The sequence below is a fragment of the Papio anubis genome, chromosome 7 (genome assembly GCF_008728515.1).
Source record: "Papio anubis isolate 15944 chromosome 7, Panubis1.0, whole genome shotgun sequence".
In the NCBI taxonomy this organism is placed as follows: domain Eukaryota; kingdom Metazoa; phylum Chordata; class Mammalia; order Primates; family Cercopithecidae; genus Papio; species Papio anubis.
In genome coordinates, this window is record NC_044982.1 from 121,084,659 (window position 1) to 121,108,205 (window position 23,547).

General features: G+C 37.6%; 1 protein-coding gene across 2 annotated transcripts in view; it reads right to left on the bottom strand.

The window, feature by feature from the left end:
• The window catches only part of PIAS1 (protein inhibitor of activated STAT 1), a 139,844-nt gene that overhangs the window by 109,396 nt on the left and 6,901 nt on the right, over nt 1-23,547 (bottom strand). The gene's annotated exons all lie outside the window — the stretch shown is intronic.

Consider the following 23,547-nt stretch of genomic DNA (forward strand, 5'->3'; position numbering starts at 1 on the left):
ATTCTATACTAACTCTGGAATTTGTAGACTTAAGTTATACCTTTTGTGACCAATTATATATCAGATACTCGATTTGATATTTTCATATGGAATGTCATAATCTTTACAACTCCCCAGGGCATTATCCTGCCTGATTTACATATGAGGAGACAAGTTCAGAAAGGTTAGATAATTTATAAAGCCATAAAGCTACTAAGGAGTACTCAGGATTCAAACCCAGATATGTCTGATTCTAAAGCCCATGCTCTTTCCACTAAACCATTAGGAAAAAGACAGAGCTGGTCTCATATTACTGACTCTCACTTAACTTGCATGGCCAAGTTAGAAGTCCAGCAATCCAATTCATATGCCATAATGTATGAGGCTGCAGTAAAGAAATCTATTTAACTTTGTTTACCTATGTTCACAAACTTATTTGGTCACTGTTTCTCCTTTTTCCCCACCTACTAATAGGAAATGCCCATCTAATACCAATCCTCCCATTTTAAAGTGGTGGAAAATGGAATCCAAAGAGAAGAAATCACTTACCCAAGATCACACAGCTATTAGCAGAATCCTAAAAGACTGCATCACCACTGACAGGGAGTATTAGGATAAAAAGACACATGTAAGCTTACCATTTGCTCTCTATTTCCCCAACTGATTCCTTCACCTCATACCAAATACACAAAAGCTATGCTGCCTTCCCTAACTCACCACCACTCACGATGATGACACCAGCCAATTCTTTGCAAGTGGCAAAACTATTAAGCAAAAAATAAAATACTGAGGAGAAAAGTATATAAAGAGCTTTATAAGCAACATAGCTGGTTAATCAAAGAAATACAAGTCCTTCCTCTACTTCTCTGGCTTGGAAAACTCTTTCCTCAAGGTTCAGCTTTTGTTAGCCTTTGCCCATTAGACATGGTAGGATGATTTTTACTCTATTTTTACTGGCCACTTTTCGTATCTGTATTTTAGCATTTATCTTGCTTTACTGTAATTTTCTGTTTACACAAGTGATTCTATAACCAACCCAGGGTTCTCCATGGTACACAACCACATTACCCTCAGCTTCTAAGACTAGGGCCTTATAGTGGAAACTCTTCAAATGCCTGCACAATGAATGAATGAACAAACAAATGAACAAACAAGAAAGGAGACCAGAAGAAAGGGTAGGAGGTAGCATCTAGAGTGATAACTTATCCAAATGAACGCTCAAATTCATGTTCTGTAGAGGCATGCAAAGATATAATGTAAACCTTAAAAACAAATGCTACCCAAATCTTAGAAATGTTTCTCTTTTTAGATGTTATCAAAGATTGTAAATAATTACTAACTATAATATCAGCAGGATATCAATTTCTCCCTACTCACCAAAAGAGTACAAAATACTTCTAAAGACTTTTATTATTTAAAAAGGAACAGGGACTTCAAACAGAAATGTACTATTAATAAGTAAACTGCTTTTAAATAAATAACATGAAACTTCAAGGATTAGAGGTTAAAAATAAATTTAAGTTGGCATGGGTCAAATGTACTGCATTTTACAGGGAAAAAAGGTACAAATTTTAAAGAGAACTATTTCAACTCCATTATCCTAAATCAAAAACAAACCAGCAAAACTCAGTGACTACTGTAAACTCTGCATTGATGGCAGCTTTTGACTCTATTCTACAGCTACAAAGATTTAGATGCAATGCAGATATATTATTTTCCTATTTTTGTAGAAGAATATGTTGACATTTCTCATATAATCTCTTGCTTGACGATCCAAAAAAAGCTTATGACACAATAATAAACTTGAGAGCCCCTCAATTATATTTTTTCTCTCTCTGAAACAAAGCATAGCAGCAGCAATAACAATACTTGGTACATAGTAGGTACTCAAATAGTAGCTGCGATCAGCAAGCCAAGCTTTTTAGTTTTGTTTGTTAAGAGACAGGATCTTGCTATGTTGCCCAGACTGTTCAAACATCTAGGCTCAGGTGATCCTGCCTCGGTCTCCTGAGTAACTGGGTGTTTTTGGTTTTTTTACAGGATTCATCATCAATTGTCGTAATTATCAGGCAGGTACTGTTCTCGCTTTTCAGGTGGGAAAATAAGACTTAGGTGAAGAAACTTGTTGAATGTCATGCAACTGGTTCTACTCCTACTGTGCTTTCTTTCACGCTATAGTATGCTGACTTTAAGAGGACACGAACCACATGCCTTTTAACTGGAAAACAGAAAAACCTATTTGAAGATTAATTTATTTAACTCAATCTCCATTTATGTAACTCAACCTCCATTTCAAGCTTCAACAGTTTGGCTTTTAAAAACAGGTGATTAAGATAAGAAAAGAATGTGTGTGGATTCAAATTAACCATTGCAACCTATAATCAGGTATAATGAAAAATCAGGTGGTATCTATTGCTATTATTGGAACAGCTGTTGCATACTCTTAAGGACTGTGATAAGCATGCAGTATTTTTTAAAATGAAATAAAAGAAGCGGGCGGGAAACACTGAAGCATCTTTCAACAGAAAAGCCGCAAAGAAGCATAAAGCAGTCAATTCACAATGAAAAGTGTTGACAACACTGAAGAAAACTAAACACTAATACATTTGAGATGTTGAAATGAAATATATTTTAATCTGAATTTATTTAAGGTGTTTAAAAATCTCCATTTGTTAGCACTACAACAAAATGAATATTTACAAGTAATGATTACATCAACCACTAGTACTATTAGAAATCATTACTTCCTCAGCAATTTCATAGCATTCTGCTGACTCTACGTCCGCAATTGATAGAGTTCTCAGAATCCTAGGGGATTTAGAATGCCTCAGAACGGTATATATTTTGAACACAAGAGCATTCTGTAAGGAGCAACCTCTTAAAACTAATTTTTTTAATCTGACAGACATGAACACAATTTAAAAAACCAAAAAGTTGTACAAGAAAAACAGCAGTTCCTTCCCCCTTTAACATACCCCACAATTTTCAAATCCCTGAGGCAACCACTTTCAAGTCTTTTTAGCTAGTTCTTCTGGCATTTTTTTCTCTATATTCTATGTAGTAGGTCTATGCAGCTGTTTAATTTTTTCTTTGAGGACTTTACTGACTTTCTATTATAAAAATACAATGGTTTAGTTCTGTTACATCTCTTCTCCCTCATCTTTCTATCATAATTTTTGGTTGAACCAATTGTCAGTACTTACATTATTACTATGGCTGTAAATAATATTCACAGCTGAGTCAAAAGTACATCATGATTACTCTTCCTTTTCTGTATAACTTTCCTTTCCTTACAGTTAATAATTACACCATTTTTCCATTTGCTTAGGTTTCTAGGTACCTACTGCTAATTCATCTGCAAACAGCTAAAAGTATTAACTTTCTTCTCAATATATTCAAATATATCAGGTAAATCAGTTTTAATTTATTTCCTGTAGCCCTCCACCGTGTTCCAATTTGGACTGTAGGCTCTCTAGGCCTGGTGCACAATTATGGTCATGGAATTTCCCTTTAGCTTATCTCGGGAATTCCCTTGTCTCTCTTTTATACTGGATCCCGTTTCCTTATCCCACTACTTCCCCTTTCTCGGTTTTCTCTTTTTTTGTGGGGTATTTCCTCACAGCAGCTTTCTGAGAAAGGGGGCACGATGTTTTTATTCCTTGCATTGTATTTTTACAATCTTCATTTACCCTTACTACTGAGTTTGGCTCAGTACAGAGTTCTGGGCAGGAAATCATGTTCTGTCAATATTTTGAAGGCCTTCCTTATTGTTTTCTGGCTTCCAGTGTTAAGAAGCCTAGTACCAATCTGACCCATAATCCTTCATAGTCAACTATATATGCCCATCTGGAATCACAGAAGCTTGTCTTAATGTGTTCTGAAATTTTACAATGTTGTGCCTTGGGGTTGGTCTTTTCTTTTTTTTAACTGCATAAACTGATAACTGTCGAGTCTTTTAAACTTAGAGATGTATGTCCTTCAGTTCTGGGAAGTTTTCTTACAATAATCTTCCTTCCATGTCTTTGCATTCTCTTTCTTATATACTTATTATTCAGACACTGGTCTTCCTAGACTGATTATCTAATTTTCCTTTACTCTGTTTTCTTTTTCCTTGTGCATTTTTACATCTCTTGTCTTTTAGCTCTATCTTCTCGGATTTTCCTCAATTTTATCTCCTAACACTTATATTAAATTTTTAATTTCCATGAACTCTTAATTTTCTGTATATTTCTCTTTTCTTTTTCCTCTACATTTTGTTATTTTTCTTTTTTGAGAATATAAATTGGGTGTTGATGTTGTTTTCTTCTTCTCCCTACATTGGTCTCTGTCTTTCATGCCGGAAGCTTTCCTTAAATGAGAGGCAATCCTGGGCTGTGCATACATATTTAAGAGTAAGATACTAAAAAGATGATTGGAAAATCTATGTGAGTGAGCAGACCAGGGTACTTCATCTAGAATAACTAAGCAATAACCTGGCTATTTTGTTTGGACTCCCTTTGCTTCCTTTTGTCTGATCACTTTTGACAGAGAGGAACAATCCAATCTCCTGCTTTGGCGGTATAAGGCTGGCTTCTAGTGTTCTAAGGGCAGAGTAGTGGGGAATGGGAAGTCCTCACCATTCAAGACAATAATATTTTACTCAATCCCTTTTTCAGATATGTAAAACTTTGCAAAAACATACATACATATGTATGCAAACTCTGTCCCAACTACACAGAGGCAGGGGCCATGTTTTGAGAAAGATAAATACAATAATACTCAAAAAATGTCAACAAGCAAACAGGCTTTTGCAACTGAACAGAAAGTGCTGGTTTTATTGTATCATTAGCTGTGACCTTCCATTATTGAAGGTTATGTCTACACTGTGGATAAGAATTAGGTATTTCTTGTTGAACAACATAATTACTCTTGTTCACACATCCCACTGCAGTGGTTTACGGGATTAGTCATAAAGCAGACTCTATATTATGAGTCTTTATCTGGTATCAATTTATAATGAATTGTAAACCAGAATGAATTCTGAAGACAGACAAAATAGGCATGTAATAATGTCATAATATTTCATTTATACTTTTGCCTTTTATCCACAAAAGCAAATGAATAATCACAAATTCTATAACTGCACACATTAAATCTTGCACACAACAAAAGTATTTTATTATTTTCAAAGTCAGATTCTTCATTTAATGGGGCTCACTTTTGGATGACTACTAAATCTCCTCATTAGAAATTCTTAATAAGCAGCTATTAGCAATCTGTCAACAATGCCTCATTCAAGCAGAAAACCTAGTTAGACAGTTTCTATTCGAAGCAGCAAATCTGGTTGGTTACATACTTCTCCATAATCTTGTTTCACCTAATTTCTCATCTTTTATTTATTTCACAGCATAAGATAACTGGAAAATGCCTGGTAGTGCCTACTCCTCTAGTTATCTTCCACCTCTCCAGGTCCATCTTATTGGCTGCACTGAGGTCCCACAAAGTGACAAAATATTGCAATTATACATAAATAGAGATTCCATTCTCCTTTAAACAAAGTATAAACACCGTTGAAATGGTGCACCATGGCTTCAATTTTTGTTAGATGATTTAAACATCATCCTTATTTACGTACTACCACATTTCACGAAACTTCTATCCTTAAAAAAGTTCCTTCTGGACGATAACCTGAACAACAACGACGACGACAAAAACATTAAAAAATACAGGCCCACGCCTGTAATCCCAGCACTTTGGGAGGCCAAGGCGGGCAGATCACTTGAGGTCAGGAGTTCAAGACCAGTCTGAGCAACATAGTGAAACCCTCTCTCTACTAAAAATACAAAATTAGCCGGGCATGGTGGCAAATGCCTGTTAATACCAGCTACTTGGGAGGCTGAGGCAGGAGAATCGCTTGAGCCCAGGAGGTGGAGGTTGCAGTGAGCTGAGATTGCACCACTGTATTCCAGCCTGGGCAATAAGAGCAAAACTCCGCCTCAAAAAAAAATAAAATAAAATAAAAATAACAAATCCAACTCAGAACATTGTAACATTGGAGTATAATATTTTTCCTAAAAAGAAAAAGTTTAGGCCGGGTGTGGTGGCTCACACCTGTAATCCTAGCACTGTGTGAGGCTGAGGCAGGAGGATCACTTGAGCCCAGGAGTTTGAGACTAGCCGGGGCAACACAGCAAGACCTCATCTGTACTTAAAAAAAAAAAAAAAAAAAAAAAAAATTAGCCAGGCCCATTGGTGGCACACACCTACAGACCCAGCAATTCAGGAGGCTGAAGCAGCAGGATCCCTTGAGCCCAGGAGTTTGAGGCTGTGGTAAGCTGTGATCACACCACTGAACTCCAGTCTAGGCAACAGAGTGAGACATTGTCTCAAAAAGAAAAAAGGAAAAAAAATTTTTAAGGACTTAGTTTAATTTTAAAATTTAGAGTGTAAATTCCTAACACATTGCCAAACTTCTTACGCAGAGGTGGGAAAATATGGCTCTTATTTAAGAAAAAGGCTGCTCTGAACACAGATGTTCAATAAATGCTTTTTGGATCCATGCACAGGCCCTAAATGAGTATGCATAGGAAGAGAAGAAAGGAACAACGAATACATAGAAATAAACTAGTCTTCAGAAACACGCGTAATTATCATATTAATTCAATTCTCAAAGGTTACTGAATACCTAAAATATGCTGAGTAAATGTACAATACAATATAATGGTACTGGCATATACAGAATTTGGATTCATGGCCACTAATTTACCAAATTACAATCTTACAGGTTCTGCTTTCTCACTTCAAAAAAAAAAAGAGGGATTAACTAGAAGTTCTCAGGGTTCCTTAAAATTTCAGAATTCAACATTGTAACTGTATTAAATGAAATTTTCTTCTCATTCTTCTACTCTTCTATAGTTGAAGAAATACAATCCATATAGTTCGTGAAATCTTTCTATATTAGCAATGTTTTCAACCGTAACTTTTAGTGTCATTTACATGAGTTGACAGAGTAAAAATGACAAAACATAATATATATTAAATACTTATAATGTACCAGTAACATACTAATAAGCATGATTATCTTATTTAATCCTCACATGAATCCACAAGACAGAGTATTATTATTCTCACTGTATAGATAAGAAAACTGACATTACATCTAAAATCACACAGTGAATACGTGATGGAGATAGGGCTCAAATCTGACCTGACTCCAGAGCTCACAACTAACTAATACAACGTCTTATCACAAGCTCAGCCAGGGCTGAGTATATGTTAAACTGAGACAGGGACAGGAAATGGGTGACGGGGGCACTAAATGACAGTCAAGGAATTCATACAGTATAATGTGAGCAGGCAGTGGAATACATGCATATTTTAGAGGCAGTAAAGATGTAACTGAAATAGTGCTTAAGGAAGTTACTGAAGTAACCACCAACAAGATGGCTGAAATAAGAAAAAAACTAAGAAATAAACCTTCTAGCTAAAAGATACGGCAACGAGCAGGATTTATCTACATGTAAGGTAAGAAGGAACTGTGCAGTGGAAATACAGGAGACAGGACCAAGAAATACTGCAAAGAGACACTACAGGCCATGTTCAATATTCTACAAACAGGTAGGTCTTTTAAAAATTAGACTGTACTTGATCATGAGAACAATATCATTCACTTTTCAAATAAAATCTAGAATTTAAAAATACTAAGTAGGGCTTTAAGAAGTTTTAAGTCTATTAAATTCTAAAAGATGATTATTCTTTCCTAACTGTCCCCTTATCAAAACAAACAAAACACTGCATTTGCAATTAGATGATCTAAGTTTCAGATAAGACAAAAGGCAATGAAAGAAACAGTATACCCTATCTGAGAGAAAGCTGAAAAGCCTAAAAGAAGAAACATGTATTAACAAAACAAAAAGTGAGAAGAATGCATCCTCTAAACTAAACAGTCTAAATTACAGCTTCAGTCTGGGTCCTAGAACAGAGATTAAGGAAAAGTCCTAGAGGGATGGTACAAAACTATTTCAGAGTAACAGGTGTAACCTACTGACGGTAACAGAGCTAGCAAGTAGTGGATGGAGCTCAGACTCAAAAGGCAAATGCCAACCGTCACACAATGCTACACAGTAATAACAACTAGAGACACTATCAGATAGTATGAAAATGTTTTTGGAAATAACAGTAACAGAGTATCATAAATGAACTTAAAGATCTTCTTCTTGTCTAAAACTCCATCTAATATATGAAGTTTTACTCCAACTTTCTTGACTGACGGTCCCCCAGCCTCTGCTATAACACTTCTAAGAGTTCACAACCTTTAAAAGCTGCCCCATTAGTGAAATTGGGGCAGGAATTGAAAGTTCCCTTTAAAGTCTGACCAATGGTTCTAAAATTTCGTTCTCTTGGTATATTAGAATCGACTCTTAAAATGCTTAAAATGTGTTAAAAGGACTCCTTTCCTTCAACTAGCTAGACCCCTTCCCACTCCTGATCCTTCTCAAGCATTCTGCAGTTCATAGTACTCAGAAGTGAATGAAATAATCTAGATATGGTGTGACTAGTCCCAAACACAGCAGTATTACTATCCCTCTTAATATGAACATATTTTTACCAATATAACCTAAAAAGTCATTCACATTTTAGGTTTGTTTTATTTGGACAAGAGGGGATGTATGATATGTGTTATTCTTTCATTTCAGCAGGGAGGGGGCCGCATCCACATCATCCTGTTGCTCATGTTAACTAAAACCGTTACTCTTTCACATAAACGGCTACAGTATAAAGTCAAACCACCTTATCCTCGAATACAATTTTTGTTAATTTAAAAGTAGAACTTAACGTTTCATGCCACTAAACTTCATATTTTTCAGCTCTTCATTCCAGCCTTTCAAATCCCTTTTGAAAAACTGTTTCCTATACCCCTCTATCGTACAATTATCACAAAATGCGGTATATCATTGATTTTCCAGTTTATGTCCTCTCATAGACTTTGAGTTTTTCAAGGATAAATACTCATTTCCATATCCCCTATGCAAGTATAGTTAATGACACCAAGTAAGTGCCCAACAGATGATATGAATTCCTCTTCATCATCTTAATACACCCTTTCCAGTTCTGTGCCATATATAAAATCTGAGAATTGTGACCTTAAATATTCACCCAAGTCATCCTTAAGAACTTGGAATATGACAATGTCAACTCTCTAGGGCCCTGAGCATATCATAAGAGACTCTCCTCCAAGTAACAATAAAATTTAAGGCTACAAATAAGATTATTCAATATTTGCGATTAAGATGTCTCTTTTCTTAAGGATTCCCTTTTCTCCTAGGATGCTCTTTTCTCCTAGGATTCCCCAGTCTTTTTTGTTGTTGTTCTTTGTTTTTATGAGACAGAGTCTCACTCTGTCGCCCAGGCTGGAGTGCAATGGCACGATCTCAGCAACCTGTGCCTCCTGGGTTCAAGCGATTCTCCTGCCTCAGCCTCCCAAGTAGCTGGGACTACAGGTGCATGTCACCACGCCCAGCTAATTTTTTGTATTTTTAGTAGAGACAGGGTTTCACCGTGTTAGCCAGGATGGTCTCGATCTCCTGACCTCATGATCCACCCACCTCGGTCTCCTAAAGTGCTGGGATTACAGGTGTGAGCCATCGCACCCAGCCTGATTCCCCTATCTTAAGGTAAAAATAAACATCTTCCAGAGGGCACAAGAAAATTAAGGTTATCATATTTCAGTCCTGACTGATAAGTTTTAGACAGAAACAAGTTTTTAAAAAGATGTACACAAAAGTTCTAAAAGTCCTAGGTGGCCAGGCACGGTGGCTCACACCTGTAATCTCAATACTTTGGGAGGCCACGGCGGGCAGATCACCTGAGGCCAGGAGTTCAAGACCAGTCCGGCCAACATGGTGAAACCCTGTCTCCACTAAAAACATAAAAATTAACCAGGCATGGTGGTGGGCACCTGTAATCCCAGCTACTCAGGAGACTGAAGCAGGAAAATAACTTGAACACCGGGGGGCCGAGGTTGTAGTGAGCAGAGATTGCATCACTGCACTCCAGCCTGCACGACAGAGAAAAACTCCGTCGTCTTAAAAAAAAAAAAAAAAAGCCCTAGGAATGATTCCTTACAGAGAAATGTTAAAAAGAAAAAAATAGGTTACAGCAAAAAGTTATTCAAGTCTTGCAATGACAGCTTGCCTAAATATTTTTTAAAATTCCATCAGAAGCCTATTAATGATAGCAATCCTTTCTTTTCTACACAGAATGGAACACTTTCACTTAATTATTCTACTAGTTATAGATAAGAGAAACAATTTCACAACAAAAGCATCCTTTAGTCTATGTAAAGTAAAACTGCTAACTTTCCATAAAACTTAGAGATCATTATGATCATTATCTTCAGAACAGATCATTATGATTAAAATTTAAGTTTTATGATTTAAAGTAACATTTACAAAGTTACTACAGTAGCAAAAGCAAGTTTAAAAAAATGTTTTGGCTGGGCACGGTGGCTCACGCCTATAATTCCAGCACTTTGGGAAGCCGAGGTGGGCAGATCACCTTAGGTCAGGAGGTCGAGACCAGTCTGGCCAACACGGTGAAACCCCGTCTCTACTAAAAATACAAAAATTGGCTGGGTGTGGTGGTGGGCACCTGTAATTCCAGCTACTCAGGAGGCTGAGGCAGGAGAATTGCTCAAACCCGGGGCGGGGGGCGGGGTGGGCGTGGAGGTTGCAGTGAGCTTCACTCCACTTCACTCCAGCCTGGGGGAAACAGAGAGACTCTGCCTCAAAAAAAAAAAAAACAAAAAGAAAGAAAGAAAATGTTTTTATTTTCTTTCAAAAATTCCATTAATGTGCATAAAAATACCTATTAAAGGTGAGGCCCATGAAAAAATATTACACATTCTTCCTGAAATTTATGGAAGAGAAGGAAAATGAGCTACTCACAAAACTCTGAGGCCAAAAACTCAAACAGACTATACTTTTTAGCATCCATTTTAACATATCCAGAACATTAACCAAAAAAGCAAAAAGAAAAAAAGAAAAAATAGTAAAGTTACAGATAAGAAGCAATTTTTTTAAAATGCACAAAAATAGAAAAACAAAGTTTAGCTATCTACAACTTACTCTGTCAAAAAGAAAGAAAAAAAGTTTAACTGTCCATGTCTAAAGGACAATTCATAAACTAGCCAAAAGAAGAAATGATCTGTGGTTATGGTTTTTTAAGAAAAAGTCTTCTATCTTTTGTGGACATTAGAAAGTGAAATAAAATATGAGTTTATCATAATCAGTCAAAAAGAACAATTACTGAAAACTCATTCTTAATACCATTCCTTGAACATATACCTAATCAAATTCCAGAGTACTTCTCCAAATACTCAATGCAGTCAATGTTCTTAAAAGTTAAAAATAAAAGTTACTTTACTTCCTGTAATCCCAGCACTTTGGGAGGCTACTCAGGAGGCTAGGTGGGAGGATGGCTCGAGCCCAGCAGATCAAGCCTCTAGCCTGGGCGAAAGAGCATGACCCTGTCTAAAAATAAAAATTCAAATTAAAAAATTTAATTTATTTTTTAAAAAAGGAAAAAAAAGTAGAGATAAACTCTATGACAGAAGAGAAACAGTATCACTGAATCCTAAGTCTAAAGCAATCCTGCTTTCATTCAGCTGTCTTCCTGAGTGATCTCATTCACTCGTAACTTCAAAACGCCATCTCTAAATTAACAATTTCCAAATCTTTATTTCCAGCCTAACCTCGGTCTCCTAAACTCCAAATCCATATCTACTAAACACTTCTCCTTTATGTCCCAGGAGTCATCAACTCAACATACTCAAACCTAACACATCAACTCTCTCCAAACCTTCCATTCACCTAATCACCCATCAATGCCAGAAGCTGCTACACCATCTTCTTGTTCACATCCAATCTATTTACTAAGTCCTGTCAATCTTAACACCTTCAAATGTCTTAGTCCCTATTACCACTCTAATTCAGAGTCTGCAAGAGACTCTTAACTTTTCTCCCCGCCTCCAATATTATCCTCTCCAAGTCATTCTCCTCACTATTGCCAGTGATCATTCTAAAATATAAATCTAATGATGTCACACTTGTGCTTAAACTTTTCCATGATCACCTACTGCACTCAGAGGTCCCAACTCCTTAGCATGACAACTGTAATCAATCTTTTAACCAACTCTCCATCTTCCAGGAAGCTCTTCTCCCCGCTCCCATCCCAGCCTTTTACTAGCTAACTCCAACTCATTCAGTTCTCAACTCTGATGTCACAACCTTTGGGATATTTTCCTTAATCCACTACTAACATTAAAAAAATTTACCCTTTTATGTGCTCTCCTCTTTAACTCAGTTTACCACTCTCATGCCATATGTAGAGAGGCCCTGTTTACTTGTCAATTCTTGATCCAAAATACATGCTCTGTCTATAGAGACTGTCTTGTTCATCGTTAATAAATATGAGGAACAACGGTTTGGCACCTGTTAATTATTACAAACCACATTGGTAATGCAAACCTATTAGAAATGATACATGTAACCTCTCACAAATAAGGACATTATATAAATGTGCCCAGTGCCTACTGAGCATACTGGCATCCAAACTCAGCAATTAGTGTTCAAACAATAATGTTTTAGTTTTAAGGGCTAAACTGAAGTTTATACTTAATCCTACAAAGAATAAGAAGTTATAAAAACACTTTCAACTGCAGAAAATGTTAAAGGGAGGAAACAGACATATAAAAAATCAATCTAAATGAAGAGTAAATAATTTGAAAGGGGATGTAAGATAGACCAATTTAGAGGCTGTTTTATGAATACCAACTTGACACTACAAGAGTCTGAAATAGTGATGGTAACAACCAAGAAGGAAAGGAAGGCATAACATTAAGAAGATTTGAAAAGACTTGAATGTGGAGGAAGTCTGTAGTTCAGATGATTCAGAAACAGGGAAGTCTTCTTTGAGTATACTAACTCAGTCAGGTTTCCTGGTTAATGTTCTTACAGAATTCTGTTCCTTTGCTTTATAGCATTCAACACAGTTTCAGACTCACATAGTTTCAAAATGGAAAATTCTCGTAACAATCTGGCCCCAACTTCCCATAACTCTTTTACACAGATATCCACATGTGGACCTAGCAGCTGTTCTGCAAACATACCTCAGTGTTTTCTCTCCTCATTACCTTTGCTCATGCTGTTCCCCCTGCTTCAAAAAATATCCCAGTAATCCTTTACTACCTTTAAAATCCCCTTTTTAAATTTTCTTTTATTAAAGACAGGGTCTCACTCTGTCACCTAGGTTGGAATGCAGTAGCATGATCATGGCTCACTGCAGCCTTGACCTCCCAGGCTCAAGCAGCCCTCCCAACTCAGCCTCCCAAGTAGCTGCGACTACAGATTCACGTTGCTCCCCATGGCTAATTTTTGTTTTTTGTAGAGTTGGCCAAGCTGGTCTCGAACTCCAGGCCTCAAGTGTTCCGCCCCACCTCAGCTTCCCAAAGTGCTGGGGTTATAGGTGTGAGCCACTGTGCCTGGCCACCAACTTCCAAAACTCTTCTAAGGCCCAGTTTGAAATAAGCTTAGCCAGAAGTGACCTCTTCCTCTTATGAATACATTGTTAACTACTTAGATTTACATGGTTGTTTTGTTGATATTGCTTTCTATTATCATTTATCATTCTTCTCCTCAAAACAATGAAGCTGGCCGGGCGCAATGGCTCATGCCTGTAATCCCAGCACTTTGGGAGTCCGAGGCAGGTAGATCACAAGGTCAGGAGTTCAAGACCAGCCTGGCCAAGATGGTGAAACCCCATCTCTGCTAAAAATACAAAAAATTAGCCAGGTGTGGTGGCACACGCCTGTAATCCCAGCTACTCAGGAGGCTGAGGCAGAGAACTGCTTAAACCTGGAGGGCAAATGTTGCAGTGAGTCAAGATCATGCCACTGCACTCTAGCCTGGGCGACAGAATGAGACTCCGTCAAAAAAAAAAAAAAAAAGAAAAAGAAAACAGGAATGAAGCAAACTCCCTGAGGTTAGCCACTCCGTGGAGGGAGGCAGGGGTGGGGGGCGGGGGTGAAAAGAAGGTCATTAATTCCAAGCACAAAGAACAGCAGAAGAGAAAGCACCAGGAACTCAGTGAAAAATAAGCCTCAACGTCTACTCCCTCTCCCAAAGGATTCTGACACTGGGTTCTACAGACCCCTACAATTGTCCTCCCACCTAATCCCCATTCTACTTAGTAATATCTCTAGAAAAGTGCTGTCCAAAGGAAATACGATGTCAGCTGCAAATGTTGAGACACATACATAATTTTAAACGTGCTACTAGCCACATTTTAAAAAGTAAAAAGGCCAGGCATGGTGGCTCACGCCTGTAATCCTAATACTTTCAGAGGCTGAGATAGGACGATCACTTGAGCCCAGGAGCTCAAGACCAGCCTGGCCAACATAGTGAGACCACATTTCTATTTCAAAAACTTACAAGTAGGTAAAATTAATTTTAATGATATATATTTACTTAATCCAATAAGCCTAAAATATTATTTCAACATACAATCAATATCAATTATTAATGAGATATTTTCCATTATTTATTTCATACTATGTCTTCGAAATCCAGTACGTTTTACACTTACAGCAGATCTTAATTAGGACTAATCACATTTCAAGTTCTCAATATCCACACAGAACTAGTGGCTATAGTACTGGACAGTCCATCTTCTAGGTCATCCTGTCATTCACTGAGGTAAAATTTTAGTACCTGCCTTGGCCATACAGGCTCCAACTTAACTCCTCATCATTACTTTCCCCCTCAGCTACCCACTCCATGGGCCACATCCTAGACCTTTTGCAGCAGAACCTGCACCACCTTCAAAATCACTAATTTGAACATTCCATTTTCCAACTACAACCTCCTTTTCTTACTTGCTTCACTGCAAGAATTCAATTTCATAAAGATCTCTAATTCACTGATGTTGTCATGCCCTATTCATTGGCCCCAAACATTCCTTTGCAAAATTCCCTTGTCCCTCCATGTAGTTCCCACTTTGTAGGAGAAAAGAATGCATGCACTCATGCAGTTGGATGTTATTTTACATCCACAGTTGTCAATCTCAATGGGCACAGGCATCTCAATAACTTTCCAGTGAGCCAGCAATCAAACTTCCTACAATAACTCTTTCATATCTTTTCTTTGCTCCTCCCACATCTCCTTCCTTCAAAAACTACCTTTAGGAAGCATGTATAAAACAAATGACTATTAAACTTTAACAATGCATTTAACACTGTTATTTCATATTCAAGAAAACATTTCCCAAAATAAAGTTTTTGCTAATTATTAAAACATCTGTTCTCTATAAAAATTCAAATATGAAAAGGTACAAGAGAACCAAACTATTTTTCATATACTTACAGGAGTACTAGAATGTAATTTCACAAAAGCAAAAACTATTTCATTCCCAAATGACGTGTGAGCATTTAACGCAGCTGATTTGGCACATAAATCAGCACTCACTTTTATTGATGGAATGACTGGATAAGAACCTTGCTTTAAGTAAATGTGATACCAAAGGCCAAACAGGCAAAAGGAAGGAGGAGGGGAGAGGAGGGGAGAATGCTTATTTGTTTGCAAGATTTAGCAGAGAATACCTATAGCTGCAAAGAATACTTATAGGCCAGTAAGTATAAGTACGTTTTACTGAGAGTTTGTAAAATGTATCCATAAAAATAATGGACAAGGCCGGGTGCAGTGGCCCACGCCTGTAATCCCAGCACTCTGGGAGGCTGAGGTGGGCAGATCACGAGGTCAGGAGTTCCAGACCAGCCTGGCCAACATGGTGAAACCCCATTTCTACTAAAAATACAAAAATTAGCTGGGCACAGTGGTGTGCGCCTGTAATCCCAGCTACTTGGGCAGCTGAGTCAGCAAAATGGCTTGAACCCAGGAGGTGGAGGTTGCAGTGAGCCGAGATTGTGCCACCGCACTCCAGCCTGGGTGACAGAGCAAGACTCCACCTCAAAAAAAAAAAAAAGGACAAAAACATTTAAAGTGTAATACAGAATTTAATGGTCTATGATTCTGCCAAAAAGCTGGACTTTTCCCATAACTCTGATGATTCAACTTCTTCGTGGATGACAGCATGGACACATACAAACCTGAGCACTTTTCAAGACTTAACCCAGGTGAGAGGCGGTGGCTCATACCTGTAATCCCAGCACTTTGGGAGGCTGAGGTGGGCAGATCACCTTAGGTCATGAGTTCTAAACCAGCCTGGCCAACATGGCAAAACCCCTTCTCTACTAAAAATACAAAAATTGGCCAAGCATGGTGGCAGACGCCTGTAATCCCAGCTACTTGGGAGGCTGAGGGTGGCGAATCACTTGAACCCAGGAGGCAGAGGTTGCAGTGAGCCAAGATTGTGCCATTGTACTCCAACCTGGGTGACAGGAGTGCAAACTCAGTCGCAAAAAAAAAAGACTTAAGCCCGTGTAGATCACTGGGGTAATTAACTTAAGTCCCTTCTTCTACAAACATCATCAGATGTAATTACTGGAATCTATGAGCATGTCTATTTGCCACGCTCTGTCCTTCAGGCTGGAGTACAGTGGCACAATCACAGCTCACTAGAGCCTCAACCTCAACCTCCTGGCTCAAGCGATCCTCCCACCTCAGCCTCCCGAGTAGCTGGGCCACAGGCACGCGCCTCAGCCAGCTAATTTTTATATTTTTTTGTAGAGACAGGTTTTCGCCATATTGCTCAGGCTGGTCTCAAACTCCTGCACTCAAGCAATCTGCGCACCTCAGCCTCCCAAAGTGCTGGCACTACAGGTGTGAGCCACCACGTCCACCCTATACATATTTTCAGGTCTCCAAAACTTTCCTCTCCACTTTCTGCTATGGAGAAATGTCACCCAGAGGCTTACTGGAACAACTGAACCAGAGAGGCTCCAGACTCAGACCAGCAGGGAGCTAAAATCAATGGTGAGGCACAAGTCTAAACATGAGGAGATTAAGCAAAGTCTGCATACTCATAAGTGGGACACCCTTCTCCTGCCTTGTTCCCCAAACATTATCAGCCAAGTTAAGTAGCCTCAACAAGAGATTATAAAATTCCTCTCTGGAACAAATGGACAGACCAAGACCTACTCACACTTAAAAGACCATTAATCTTATTCCTGGGACTATCTAAATTCAGAGGTGAAGACTAATGGCAATTCTAAAATTCATGTTCTTTTCCCTGATCATGATTCAATTAGACACAAAATACTATACTTTTTTTAAAGGTCTTTAACCTTTAAGATGCTACCTGATTTTGAAATCACATATTAGAATAACTTCTGGAACAAAAATATTCCTTTTCCAGTCTTACTCTGACACCCTGGGGAAAGATGTTTAAGGAACAGAGGCTGGAGTTTTTCACACACCACTCTAAAGAAATGCAGAAAGAAACTGAAAAGCATTCAGAGTCTTACAATTTCTAGGTCCTGTTTCATGTTTATCCCACAAAAGGGAAAGGAAAAAAACAAAATAGGCAGAATGCAAATCAATCATATATATTTGGTAAGAGCTAAGCTCTGCTGGAGAGGAAATTATTGGCTAACATTAAGTTAGGGAATTTTTCATTTATTCATGTGATTCTTGTATTTTACTACAGAAAAAGCAATCAGGCCAGGCATGGTGGCTCACACCAGTAATCCCAGAACTTTGGAAGTCTGAGGCGGGTGGATGACCTGAGGTCAACAGTTCAAGACCAGCCTGGCCAACATGGTGAAACCCTGTCTCTACTAAAAACACAAATATTAGCTGAGCACCGTGGTGAGCATCTGTAATCCCAGCTACTCGGGAGGCTGAAGCAGGAGAATTGCTTGAATGCAGGAGGCGGAGTTTGTGGTGAGCCGAGATCATCTGGCCTGGGCAACAGAGTGAGACTCCATCTCAAAAAAAAAAAAAAGAAAAAACCAAAAAACACAACCTTGAAAAAATAAAAAGTTATATATATTTCCCACACCATTACTGATTAAAAGTACTTCAAGCCAGGTGCGGTGGCTCAACACCTTGAATTCTAACACTTTTGGGAGGCTGAGGCATAAGGATCACGTGATTCTGAGAGTTTGAGAGCAGCCTGGGCAACATGGCAAGACCCCATCTCTATTAAAAAAAAAAAAAAAGTTTTTAGTCAGCTGAGCATGGTGGCATGCACCTGAAGTCCTAGCTACTCAGGAGGCTGAGGTGGAAGGCTCACTTGAGCCCAGGAGTTCGAGGCTGTAGTGAGCCATAATAATACCACTGCACTCCAGCCTGAGCAAGAGAGTGAGACCCTGCATCCAAAAAAAAAAAAAAAAAAAGTACTTCAAGCACATTCATTCAGTGCAATGCAAGCTACTACCGCTTAGCATTACTTAGAGAGATACAGGATCTAATTAAATAACCCTGCTTAGCAAACTGCCTTCTAAGAGGATCACTAGAAGTAAACTTTTTCTTTTTTTTTTTTTTTTTTTTTCTTGAGACAGGGTCTCATTCTGTCACCTAGAGTGCAGTGGATCTCAGTTCACTGCTACCTCCATCTCCCAGGATCAAGCAATCCTCCCACTTCAGCCTCCCAAGCAGCTGGAACCACAGGTGTGCATCAACATGCCCAGCTAATTTTTTGTATTTTTGATAGAGATGTGGTTTTGCCATGTTGTCCAGCCTGGTCTGGAACTCCTGAGCTCAATCACTCTGCCTGCCTTGGCCTCCCAAAGCACTGGGATTACAGGTGTGAGCCACTGCTCCCAGCCTTATTTTTCTTTTTAAGTTACAAAAAATACCACGAGTGAGAAGGTGAAAGCGATCGTCCCATTTTAAATTATGCACTGCTGTACTGTAAATTTTAAATTTAAAAAAGATCAAGTTTTCAAAGTTTTTGCTCTTGGGACTCTTTTATACTCTTGAAAGTGGAGGACCGCTGCCCCCCCAAAAAAAAAACTTTATGTTGATTACATCTATCAATATTTACTGTATTTGCAGTTAAAGCAGAAAACTTTAAAATATTTGTCATTAAAAAAATAATAATAGCTGGGCAGGGTGTCTCACGCCTGTAATCCCAACACTTTGGGAGGCCGAGGCAGGCGATCACTCAAGCCCCCAACTTCAAGACCAGCCTGGGCAACATGGCAAAGCTCATCTCAAAAAATAAATTAATTAATCCATTACTTGTTAACATACATCTTGTATTTAAAAAATATTTTTAATAAAAATTAGAGGACTATCACAGTTTTACATTTTTGCAAATCTCTTTAACATCTAGCTTAATAAAGACATCCTGATTCTCACATCTACTTTCCCATTCAATCTGTGTATTAGATTACTTTGAAGAATATAAAGGAAATCTAGCCTTATGAAGCTCTATAGAGTTTGGAAAAAATAGAGTATTTTTATTAAAATACTCTAGCTTCTTCAGGTAACTTTTGATATTCTTTGATCCTTCACTGAAACTCAACAAATGGCAGGTTCTTAAAGGCTGCTGCAATGCAGGAATCTGAAACCATATCAATGAATATTTCCCACTCTGATAAACTGAAATTCATTGGTCTATCTTCCATTTCCAATGGATCTTTTCATCCAGGCATGATTTTGTAATATCATGCATTGGTTATTTGGAAAATATTAGTTCACTGAGTTACGTAGTTCTTCCAAATGTTGACATATTTCACTATGCAACTTCAACATAACACATTCATTAATATCACACTGATCTTATCAAAAAAGTCAAGTATTGGGAAACTGTCAAGCTCACAGTGGCAAATACATCTTCCAAAGTTCTATTTTCACTTGAAAGCTTAAATTTTATCATTAGTAACAAATATTGTCAGTTGTTTTCCTTGCAGTGACAGGCGCACTTTGTTTATTTTCATGAAAATGTATGCCAAATACCCAAGTCTGTATAACCATACTTTGCCAGCCATTTTTTTCAAGTAAAAATGGTATTCCATTTAAAAAGCTCACAACTCAACTCCAGAAGTTCTTTTCCCTGAGTTAACCATCAGATTTGATATTCAATAAAGTGTTTTACAGGTACTTTTCATTTCATCATACAAAATATATTTTAAAATGTACTCAACGACTGAGATACAATAAAATTAGTAAGTTTTATTGTTTCATGAAGGACATAAAGTTTAACTGGCATGTTTTTTTAATTCCAAGTACATAGTGATGAACAACACAGCTACTAGCACGATTTAGTGCCACTGCCTTAATTTGTGCCAAGGTGCTGGCGGTTTTACCCACCAATGATTTTGCAAATGTCAGCACAGCAAATAATGCCTTACTATTATAAGGAAAATCATTTTGACCTGGAGAACATCCAGAAAAACTTCAGGAACCACCAGGGGCCTGAGAAACAGACTTTGAAAACCTCTGTAATAACCGATGCATTACTTGTATAATTTTTAAAAAGATAATTTTTACTAAACATTCCACTATAACAGAAATATTTAAATAAATATACACACACGTGATAATATACTAAAATCACCAATAACCCGGTACCTCATACACAGCAGATACCCAAAAATATAATAAATAACAGAATGTGATAATTCTTGAATAAATAACAATTACTGAGAATCTACTATAAGCCAGTTTCTGAGCCAGTTCTGTGCCTCTTCAGTCCCCTTCTTGGGTAACTTACAGAAGCCCACAGACCAGAATGATGATTTTAACATATGAGAAAAAATATTTACTCTGAAATCTTTCCAATCTTTAAGATTAGACTTGCATGACTGCAAGAAAAAGTCTTAAAATTCACCATAAAGCACAAGATAGCATGTTAAGTTCTATTTTAAGCACTATGCCATGAGCTTTTTTAAAAACAGGCTTGCTCACATTCAGAAACCCAAATACAAAATGAAATGCTTTGGCTGTGCACTGCCAGAACTGCATAAAGACACTGCATTCCATTTCTCCTCAAGCTATACAACCCTTACCTGTGATGTTTTCATTCCTATTGTTAAGTGAAACTCCAGCATTAATACTATAGAGGTTACATTAAATGTGGCAATTATTTTTTTAAAAAACCCAGTAGTGTATAGCAAAACCATCAAAACAAGTTCTTAAGAACTTTTAACCATATACATTGATAAATTCAAGCGGTAAATCTCTATAAACATACATATGGAATATTATGCACTGTTAAAAAGAATGAAACCATCTCATTGTTTGGACATGTCATGGAAAGAGCTTCACTATTTATTGTGAAAAAAAGCAAATTGTAGGATGTTATATATAGTATGATCTCACTTATGGTTTTAGGAAAGATATTTATGTACATGTACATTCACTTAAGTTCCTTCTGTGTGTCTAGTTTTGTTCTCATCTAGACATACACACACACAATAAATTAAAAATATTATACAGACATACACATTTAAATGCCCATGCAGAGAAAAGAAAGAATACAAGGCCAGACACAAAACGCGACATATTTTTATTCCATTTATATTAAATGTCCAAAATAGGCAAGTCTACAGAGACTGAAAATAGATTATCAGTTGCCTAGGGCTAAGAGTGAGGTAAGGTTTAGGAAGGAGATTATGCTAAAAGGATGTAGTTGCTTTTTGAGGTGAAAAAATATTCTAGAACTGATTGTGGTTAATGGTTACACAACTTTGTGAATATACCAAAAACCACCTGATTGTGCACTTTAAATAGGTGAACTGTAATGGGATATGTTGATTTTATCTCAATAAGGCTGTTACCTCCCCCTGCCCACCCAAATAAGAATACACAGATATACACCAAAGTGATTGCCTCTAAGAATGAAGATGATGAGGTCTTTCCATTTTTACCCTATTTACGGTTAGATTATTACAATGAGAATTGTATTCATTTATTATCTCTATAACGTAAAATAATGTAAAAGGTAAATCTAAAACAGTCCTTCATAAATTATTCTGGATTTAATGTTATTCAAGTTCATCTAAGCAGCAACAAGAAAAAAGAGCGAAGATACGACCCTAAGAATATTTTCAATTTAGATTGTCTTACAAACAACAGCATCAGGCCCCACTCTCTGACAGAAACAAATCTTGAACGTAATTTGTTCATCTGACACATGTATATTAAAAACACCTACTGTGTCCACAGAGTAGGGATGGGAGAATGGAGGGGGGTACAAACAGAACACAAGCCAACAAAAAGACGCAAACGAACAGCTCTGGCTTTAAGTTAAGGGCTTTTGCTATATAGCTAAAGAGACAAAACACACACACAAAGTGGACTGGGGTCAGACTATAGAAAATCTTGAATACTAGACTTAGAACTAAGACTTTATCCAGTTTTTGATGGAAAGCTATTCAAAGTTTTTATAGATAGGAGTGACAGAATGAAAGGAGTGTTTTGGTGAAATTAACCCAGCAACCAAAGGGGGGAAACTGAAAGCAGTGAACAGCAGAAAAGGTAAGAAAGAGATGAAGTTTTCAAAAATAGGAACATTTTACAACAGTCCTGTGAGAGTTACTGATACCTCCATTACTAATTAATGTTCAAAAGATTTTAATGTTTGTTTTGTCTGCTTGATCTAAGGAAAAGCTGAAAAAAAAGGTGGTTTCTTCATTTTGATGAATTTTAGAAGTTCATAGCTAAGAATGAAGATTTACCAGAAAACTCTGAAGGAATGTTTCTAGGGAATTATCTTTCCATGTGACACTACTGAAACCAAGAGTACAGGGAATCAAAAGTAACAGGAGTTGCACAATTTTTAACATGGAAGGGCAAGTATAGTCACAAACATCTAACAAAAAGTGCAGTGGCAATTAGTACTACTTCTGAAATTGATAGTTAATGACAACTAAGTACTTAAAAATTGTCTCTACTGCCTATTTCAAAGAAATTCTAATGATAAAATGTTACATAAATGCAGATTTAGGTGACGACCAAATTCTAAGGAATCAAATTTAGAGTACGATCAATTTCCTCAAGTTCCTTCCACATGCGCTACTTTTCGGATGTTGCACAAACAGCATGTTAATTCACATATGCATTTACTAATCGGTTTAACTCCTAAAGGTTTTTACTAAAAATAAAAATGCTTTCATTGCCTATGTTAACTTTCTAAAACCAGATCCTGGGCCAGGCGCAGTGGCTCACGCCTATAATCCCGGCACCTTGGGAGGCCAAGGCAGGTGGATCACGAGATCAAGAGATTGAGACCAACCTGGCCAACATGGTGAAACCCTGTCTCTACTAAAAATACAAAAATTAGCTGGGCGTAGTGGCACCTGTCCATAATCCCAGCTACTTGGGAGGCTGAGGCAGGAGAATTGCTTGAACCTGGGAGGCAGAGGTTGCAGATCCTTGAAACAATGTTACCTCCCAATTTAATACTATGGCAACACTTTGTTTTGAGATTAAAAATATGAGTAAAGCAAAGTCTTATTTCCATTTTCTCTATATTAATGTTCAGTATAGTGTTTGGTTTTTGGGGGATTTTTTTTTTTTTTTTTTGAGACAGAGTCTTACTCTGTTGCCCAGCCTGGAGTACAGGGGCACGATCTCGGCTCTCTGCAACCTCCACCTCCCGGGTTCAAGCAATTCTCCTGCCTCA